The sequence below is a fragment of the Rhinopithecus bieti genome, unplaced genomic scaffold (genome assembly GCF_001698545.2).
Source record: "Rhinopithecus bieti isolate Rb0 unplaced genomic scaffold, ASM169854v2 scaffold_388, whole genome shotgun sequence".
NCBI lineage: Eukaryota > Metazoa > Chordata > Mammalia > Primates > Cercopithecidae > Rhinopithecus > Rhinopithecus bieti.
The window spans coordinates 1,409,312-1,417,954 of NW_016803198.1; positions in this window are offsets into that span (position 1 = coordinate 1,409,312).

Here is an 8,643-nt window from a genome sequence, read left to right on the forward strand (position 1 = left end):
AAAAAAAAAAAAAAAAAAAAAAAAAAAAAAGAATAATAGTCTCTAACCTCATCCAGGTCATTGCAAATGCTGTTAATTCATTCCTTTTTATGGCTGAGTAATACTCCATCGTATTTTTTGTAGACACAGGGTTTCACCATGTTGCCCAGGCTGGTCTCAAACTCCTGGGCTCAAGGGGTCCACCTGCCTCAGCCTCCAAAAGTGTTGGGATTACAGGTGAGAGCCCCAATGCTCAGCCATTTTATGGCTAATCTTTATATTTATTAAACTCCTTCTCATTCTATGAACTGAACAATTAGATTTTTCTCAGTTATATAAAATATTATATAAATAAAGATGTAAAGCTTCACTTTTCACTACCACATTGCCAGTGCAAAGACTTTCTCACATAGAAATTCTTACATAAGCACCCTATTACATTTGTCATTTTCTGTACAAGTTTTTGGAGTACAACAAATGAAAACACACAGAACTTCTTCATAGAAAGTGTACTGTGTATTGGGGCAGACAGTTTTCAAAGGATTAATCAATAATATTGTGACTCTTGGTCTTTTTTGAAAACACAGACAGACATGGATTACATTCAACCTGTATTGATGTACTCTTGTACTGGTTGTTTTGAGTAATGCCTGTTCTGATGAGACCAGTGTCTGTTTTGATTTGTCAGTGCCCATGCTCTGTTGGTTATTACATGTTTATATTACCTCTGCTGTTAGGCTGCTCTAAGAGCCTAGGGAAGTATCACTTGAGATTTCCAGCCACTGCTCCTTCTTTTACTCCCCATACTCATTGCAAAAATGTAAACAATTTTTCATACTCATAGGTCAATATCTGATGTATTAGACCTGTGCTGTCCAGTAATATAGCCACTAGCTTCATGTAGCAATTGATCACTTAAAATGTGACTTGGTCAAATTGAGATGTGCTATAAGCATAAAATACACATCTAATTTTGAAGACTTAAAATTCAAAATACCTCATTCTTTTTGTAATGATTGCATGTTAAAGTTATATTATTTTGCATACGTTGGGTTTAATAAAATACGTCACTCAAACTGCTTACACCTGTGTATAAATCCATTTTCACGCTGCTGATAAAGACATACCTGAGATTGGGCAATTTATAAAAGAAAGAGGTTTATTGAACTCACAGTCCCACATGGCTGGGGAGGCCTCACAATCATGGTGGAAGGCAAGGAGGAGCAAGTCACATCTTATGTGAATGACGGCAGGCAAACAAAGACCTTGTGCAGAGAAACTCGTGTTTTTTTTTTTCTTTTTTCTTTTTTTTTTTTTGAGACCGAGTCTCGCTCTGTCACCCAGGCTGGAGTGCAGAGGCCAGATCTCAGCTCACTGCAAGCTCCGCCTCCCGGGTTCACGCCATTCTCCTGCCTCAGCCTCCCGAGTAGCTGGGACTACAGGCACCGCCACCTCGCCCGGCTAGTTTTTTGTATTTTAGTAGAGACAGGGTTTCACCGTGTTAGCCAGGATGGTCTCGATCTCCTGACCTCGTGATCCGCCCGTCTCGGCCTCCCAAAGTGCTGGGGATTACAGGCTTGAGCCACCGCGCCCGGCCAGAAACTCGTGTTTTTAACAGCATCAAATCTCCTGAGACCCATTCAGTATCACGAGAACAGCACGGGAAAGACCCACCTCCATGATTCAGTCATCTCCCATCGGGTCCCTCACATAACACGTGGGAATCATGGGAGCTACAGGATTAGATTTGTGGGCGGACACAGAGCCAAACCATATTATTCTGCCCCTGGCCCCTCACAAATCTCGTATCTTCACATTTCAAAATCAATTATGCCTTCCCAACAGTCCCCCAGTCTCAACTCATTTCAGGATTAACTAAACAGTCCACAGTCCAAAGTCTCATCCAAGACAAGGCAAATACCTTCCACCTATGAGCCTGTAAAGTCAAAAGCAAGTTAGTTACTTCCTAGATACAATGGGGATACAGGTATTGGGTAAATACAGCCATTGCAAAATGGAGAAATTGGCCAAAGCACAAAGGCTAAAAGCCCCATGCAAGTTCAAAATTCAGCAGAGCAGTCAAATCTTAAAGCTCTAAAATGATCTCCTTTGATTCCATGTCTCATGAACAGGTCACACTGATACAAGAGGTGAGTTCCCATAATCTTGGGCAGTGCCACCCCTGGGGCTTTGCAAGGTATATCCCCCCTACTAGCTGCTTTCACGGGCTGGCGTTAAGTGTCTATGGCTTTTCCAGGTGCACGGTGCAAGCTATAGGTGGATCTACCATTCTGGGGTCTGGAGGATGGTGGCCCTCTTCTCATAGATTCACTAGGCGGTGCCCCAGTAAGGATTATGTGTGGGGGTCTGACCCCACATTTCCCTTCTGCACTGCCGTAGCAGAGGTTCTCAATGAGGGCCCCGCCCCTGCAGCAAACTTTTGCCTGGGCATCCAGGCATTTCCATACATCTTCTGAGATCTAGTCAGAGGTTCCCAAACCTCAATTCTTGACTTCTGTGCACTCACAGACTCAACACTGTGAGGAAGCTGCCAAGGCTTGGGGCTTTCACCCTCTGAAGCAACAGCCCAAGCTGTACCTTGGCCCCTTTTAGTCACAACTGGAATGGCTGGGATGCAGGGCACCAAGTCCCTAGACTGCACACAGTAGAGGGACACTGGGCCCAGCCCACCAAACAATTGTTTTCATCCTAAACTTCCAGGCCTGTGACGGGAGGGGCTGCTGCAAAGGTCTCTGACATGCCCTGGAGACATTTTTTCAATTATCTTCATGATTAACATTCCACTCCTCGTTACTTATGCAAATTTCAGCACCTGGCTTGAATTTCTTGTTCGAAAATGGGGTTTTCTTTTCTATTGCATTGTCATGCTGCAAATTTTCCAAACTTTTATGTTCTGTTTCCCTTTAAAAAAGGTGCCTTTAACAGCACCCAAGTCAACTCTTGAATGCTTTGCTGCTTAGAAACTTCTTCCACCAGAAACCCTAAATCATCTCTCTCAAATTCAAAGTTCCACAAATCTATACGGCAGGGGCATAATGCTGCCAGTCTCTTTGGTAAAACATAACAAGGGTCACCTTTGCTCTAGTTCCCAACAAGTTCCTCATCTCCGTCTGAGACCACCTCAGCCTGGAACTTATTGTTAATATCACTATCAGCATTTTTGTCAAAGCCATTCAACAAGTCTCTAGGGAGTTCCAAACTTTCCCACATTTTTCTGTCTTCTGAGCCCTCCAAACTGTTCCAACCTCTGCGTGTTAACCAGCTCCAAAGTTGCTTCCACATTTTTGGGTATCTTTATTGTGGCACCCCTCTACCCAGTACCAATTAACTGTATTAGTCCATTCTCATGCTGCTAATAAAGACATGCTGGAGACTGGGTAATTTATGAAGGAAAGAGGTTTCGTTGACTCACAGTTCCACATGGCTGGGGGACCTCACAATCATGGCAGAAGATGAGGGAAGAGCAAAGGGACATCTTACATGGTGGTGGGCAAAGAACTTGTGCAGGGGAACTCCCCTTTATAAAACTATCAGATCTTGTGAGACATTCATTATCATGAGAACAGCAAGGAAAACACCCACCCCTATGATTTAATTAACTCCCAGTGAATACCTCTTATGATGCATGGGGATTAAGGGAGCTACAATTCAAGATGAGATTTGGGTGGAGACACAGTCAAACCATATCATATTAGAATAAAATAATATAGAATCCATAATCCTAAACTATTTTAAAATCAGTTGGTCCTAAATATACCAAGGAAATAATAATCCAGAAGCACCACAGATTATTCAGAACAATTGAAAAGTAATATCTGGTGCACATGGAAATGAAGATAGATTAAATGGACACTGGGGACTATTAGACTGGGGACAGGAGGAAGAGCTCCAGGGCTGAAATTCTACCTACTGGGTACTATATTCACTACCTGGGTGATGAATTCATTTGTACTCCAAACCTCAGTATCACATGATATACCTTTGTGACAAACCTGTACTCATACCTCCTAATTCTAAAATAAAAATTAAATAAAAAAAAAAGAGAAAAGTAATGTGTGAGGAATAGTATTTATCTGAGATTAGCATAACCCACCCTACCTGCAAGACAGTGGTTTGCATCTCAGAATTTTATTCTCTCAATAAAGGAAGGAAGACATTGATACTCTAGGGTTGCTATGGCAGCTCCATGAAGCCATCCAGGTCACAGGCTTCTTCCAGCTCTCCATTGTATCATTCCTGGTTTGTGTGCCTTATCTTTACCACTCAAGATAGAATGTAAAACTCCAGGTATCAATGCTGTATTTCATGAAGCAGATTGCAGGTCATGTAAAGAAATGTATCATCCTTCTCTTTAAGAGATGTCCTTGTAATCACCCCAAACAGCTCCACTCACATGTCGTTGGCCAGAATTCAGTCATGTGAACCATTTCACCACGTGAAGGCTGAAAATCTGTGTTTTGTTTTGTTTTGTTTTAGCTGAGCAACAAACACACTGCTAAAGATTGGCAGTTTCGTTATTAAGAAATATAAGAAAACAGATTCTGGAGTCAGCAATAATCCATATTTCACTTCCCAAATATTTATGCATACCCTCCTAAAACTAAAAAATTTCTCTAGTTACTGTATCTACACATAATCAAGAAAATCTAGGTGATGGGAGGTTCTTTCTTTCAGGTCCAGACATGCTTTTATTTGATCTAAAGACTTACAGACTAAATGTGTCTATTATTGGATACTAACACTTCTAATATATGTTCATATATTTGTTTTGCTTTGTTTGAATTGAGACAGAGTCTCGCTCTGCTACCCAGGCTGGAGTGCTGTGGTGCAAGTTTGGGTCTCTGCAAACTCCACCTCCCAGGTTCAAGCAATTCTCCTGCCTCAGCCTCTCAAGTAGCTGGGATTACAGGTATCCACCACCATGCCTGGCTAATTTTTGTATTTTTAGTAGGGATAGAGTTTCACCATGTTGGCTAGGCTGGTGTCAACTGCCTGACCTCAAGTGATCCGTCCTCCTCTGCTTCCCAAAATGCTGTGATTGTAAGCATGAGCCACCACGCCCAGCAAATATATGAAAAGTAAAGAAAGAAGAGAATTTAAAACTCCCTTTCTAGAAAAGAGAAATATGCGAAACACAGGGGGTGTCATGGATTAAACACAATTATGAGATCTGCTGGGCAGGAATGGTAAAAGCTCTTTTTCTTGCCTCTGTTTCTCCTGATCTTTTTCGTTGTCCATTAATATACAGCATTTGAGAGATAAATTGGGAAATACACCATTTTTTGTGGAGCTATACCTGAGAAACTGGGGAATGTTTTTAGGATTAACAGGCATAGGATTGATATTATTTTGGTAACATAATTCTCTGAAGTTTGTTAATTATCTGGCCTATTTGCTTGTAGCCCATCCCATGTGCAAGAAAATATATCCAAAGTCCTTGTCTAAGACATATTGAGCCAAATTGGTCAAGATTATCAAAATTGGATAAATATAGCCTAAAAGAAGGACTGAGAAGAGACATGATAGTCATCTTATGATGCTGTCAAATTGTCATGTAGCAAAGGAGAAATTTATCTTGCATTGTTTTGGAAGGCAAAACATCATGTAATAGGAATAAATTAAAAGGAGGCAGGTATTGATGAAGCTTCAAAGAAATGAAACAGAATAAAACAAAACAAACACTCTTTCCAATAATTGGAACTGCCCCAAATCTGTATGTTTGCCTGATGAGATTCCCTCACTAGTTTTCAAAATGTCTATGGAGGGAATTCCTACAGTGCAGGAGGTTAAATTAGATGATCTCCAGGGTTTCATCTAACCCTGCCTTCCATGTTTCTATGATTCAATGAAACCAATAGACAAGGATTGGACAAGTATTGATTCACAAGAAGCCAGAGAGACGTGAAGAAACTACGGGAACACATCAAACTGTCTTGCAAGCTGCCATAAAAGATTTATGCTACTCCCTTAAGAGCAGCCAAAAAGTTCAGATTGTTCAATCTTCATCATCTAGTTGGCTGTTTGATCTACTTGAATTACTGACACAAGGTTTTAGAAGTTGTCACAAAACAAAAGGTCTCTATAAGTTATATGTTGTTCTTTAGAAAACCTATTTTGTTCTACAGAAAATGTGTTTATTTTTGTGAATAAATTGTTAGTAACTCGTGGGATTTGTGTTGGTGAGTGTTACGAAGAACAAATTGTGTCTTAGCAACACCTAAGACCATAGTTACTATATTCAAGAGTTTTCTTTTCCTGTTGCTTTGAATTGTTCACATGAACAATGGGAGTTTCCTATCTGACTTTTCTTCAAATTTAGAAATTTAGACTGAGTTCTTTAATAAACCTATCCTGTCCCAAAAAATCTTTAACGGAAACTTCTGATTTTTCAGAAAGATATCTAGGCATTCAAAAGACTGTGTGAATATATCCAAGATACAAATAGAACATGTTATCATTCTGTAAAATAGTTATTGAGTTCTTATACACTTACCATGCACCAGATGTTGAACTTGGTATTGAAGATAAAGTGATGGAGAAGTCAGACACAGCCATCTTTGTGGTGCATACAGTCCAGCAGCTGGGGAGTCATATAAGATAAATTATGAAAATGCTGTGAGAGGGGAAGATGGTGACACTAGGGAGATCACAAAAAGGGAAACTAGCCTAGATTTGGTAAATCAAAAGGGATGCAGCGTTGAGGTCTGAGTGTGAGAAAAGTGTGAGCAACTCTGCTTAACGTGGTTTCCCAGCTGCCCTACTATCTCTGTCCTGAGTTAACAGCTATGACCAGGGCCGATCCAATTTTTCTGACTCTTAACGATCATAAAATTCTAATACAATCAAATATTCATAATCAATTATTTAAAACTTCTGAAATTGTAGAGTTTCAAATTCTTTTCTGTGGAACTCTTTTTAGACCATTTTCCTAAAATGCTTAAGTAGATATGCTTTCTGATTGCAGCTTGGCTTTTCCGTCCCACCTAGAACATGCTACAACTCCTGGTAAATTCCTAAGTCTAAACGGGTCCCACGTAAGTAAGGGGCCTTAAAATTCATGATTCATTAAAGGTACAGTAAACCTACCTTGTCAATGAAATAAATGTAAAAGTAAGACATGATAGAAGTCCTGCTTTGTGTATGCTCTGACTTTTGGGAATTTTTTGACGCTTCAGAGTAGAAATCGTACTTCAGTGACCCAGGTTATAATACAGGCTCTGATTCTGACACATTTGGATTTGAAGTCTGGTTCTGCCAGTGATTAGCTGTGAAAACTTGGGCATATGACTCAAACTCTTTGAAACTCAATTTTTTCATTTGTGAAATGGAGTTAATAATATTCATCATTTAGAGTTTTAATAGAAATTAAAAGGGTGACAGTGCAAAGCTTTTAGCACAGAGCCTACAAAATATAAGCTCTATGCATATGAGGCTTTATTTTATTCATCCTCATAATCATCATTATTATTATATTTTTAAATAGTTTTGGCATGGAAGCTCATGGAGAACACCATGATTTGTAAATATTAAAGTAAATAAGAAGGTATATGATTTATAAACCAGTATTATAATAGTACCTAAAATTTAGATAGGACTATAGTTTACAAAGCATCTCCATGTCCACTGTCTTATCTGATACAAACTGATGCTTACCACCAGGACTGTTATTCACCTGAGAGCCCCTGGCTGTTTGCTATCAACATCCATTCTGATTGGACGATATCCTTGCCATATTCGCTGTTGAATATTTTGAATGTCATTCTTCAGAACAACATACTAGATTTTATTGCTCTCCTCTAATTTCCCTACACAAAGCAGGAAAGGCTAAAAGTGAGGAGAATGACTTTACCAAACTTCATATAAGAAGGTGGGTCACATTGACTGTAAGGGAGATGCAACCCAGTGCTCTCCCCATGATACTAAAGCTGGGTATTTTTTTGACATTTAGTCTAGCCTCACATCATCTTCAAGATTAACAATGAAAGTCGAATCAGATAGGCAGAGCCAATTTTATAGATATTCTAAAAGATATTATGTTTCCTTCTCTTCCAGTGAGGGGATCACCAATGGAATTGGAAACATGTGTAGAATTAACAGTATTAAAGCACTGCATCCTATTTTATGTGAGAGTGGAGATATGCTGGGGTAATGTCTTATGGCAACCTAGATGATGACTGTGCATTGAGGTAACTGCTGGGGAAGAAAGAGAGAAACCTATCAGATTACACTCAAGAAAGCGGTGGATCATGAATGTACAATGGTGCATTGCCTGCAGAACTAACACTGGTATCTTGGTGACCATCACTAACTTATTTCCTTGCAACACTTCAGCCTCGGTACATAATGTGAACCGGTGACTCTCAAACCATGCAATGAGGAGCTAAAAAGTTTCCTGTGGTTACTGTAGCCTTGTAGTATAGTTTGAAGTCAGGTAGCGTGACGCCTCCAGCTTTGTCCTTTTGACTTAGGATTGTCTTGGCAATGTGGGCTCTTTTTTGGTTCCATATGAACTTTAAAGCAGTTTTTTCCAATTCTGTGAAGAAACTCATTGGTAGCTTGATGGGGATGGCATTGAATCTATAAATAACCTTGGGGAGTATGGCCATTTTCACGATATTGATTCTTCCTATCCATGAGCATGGT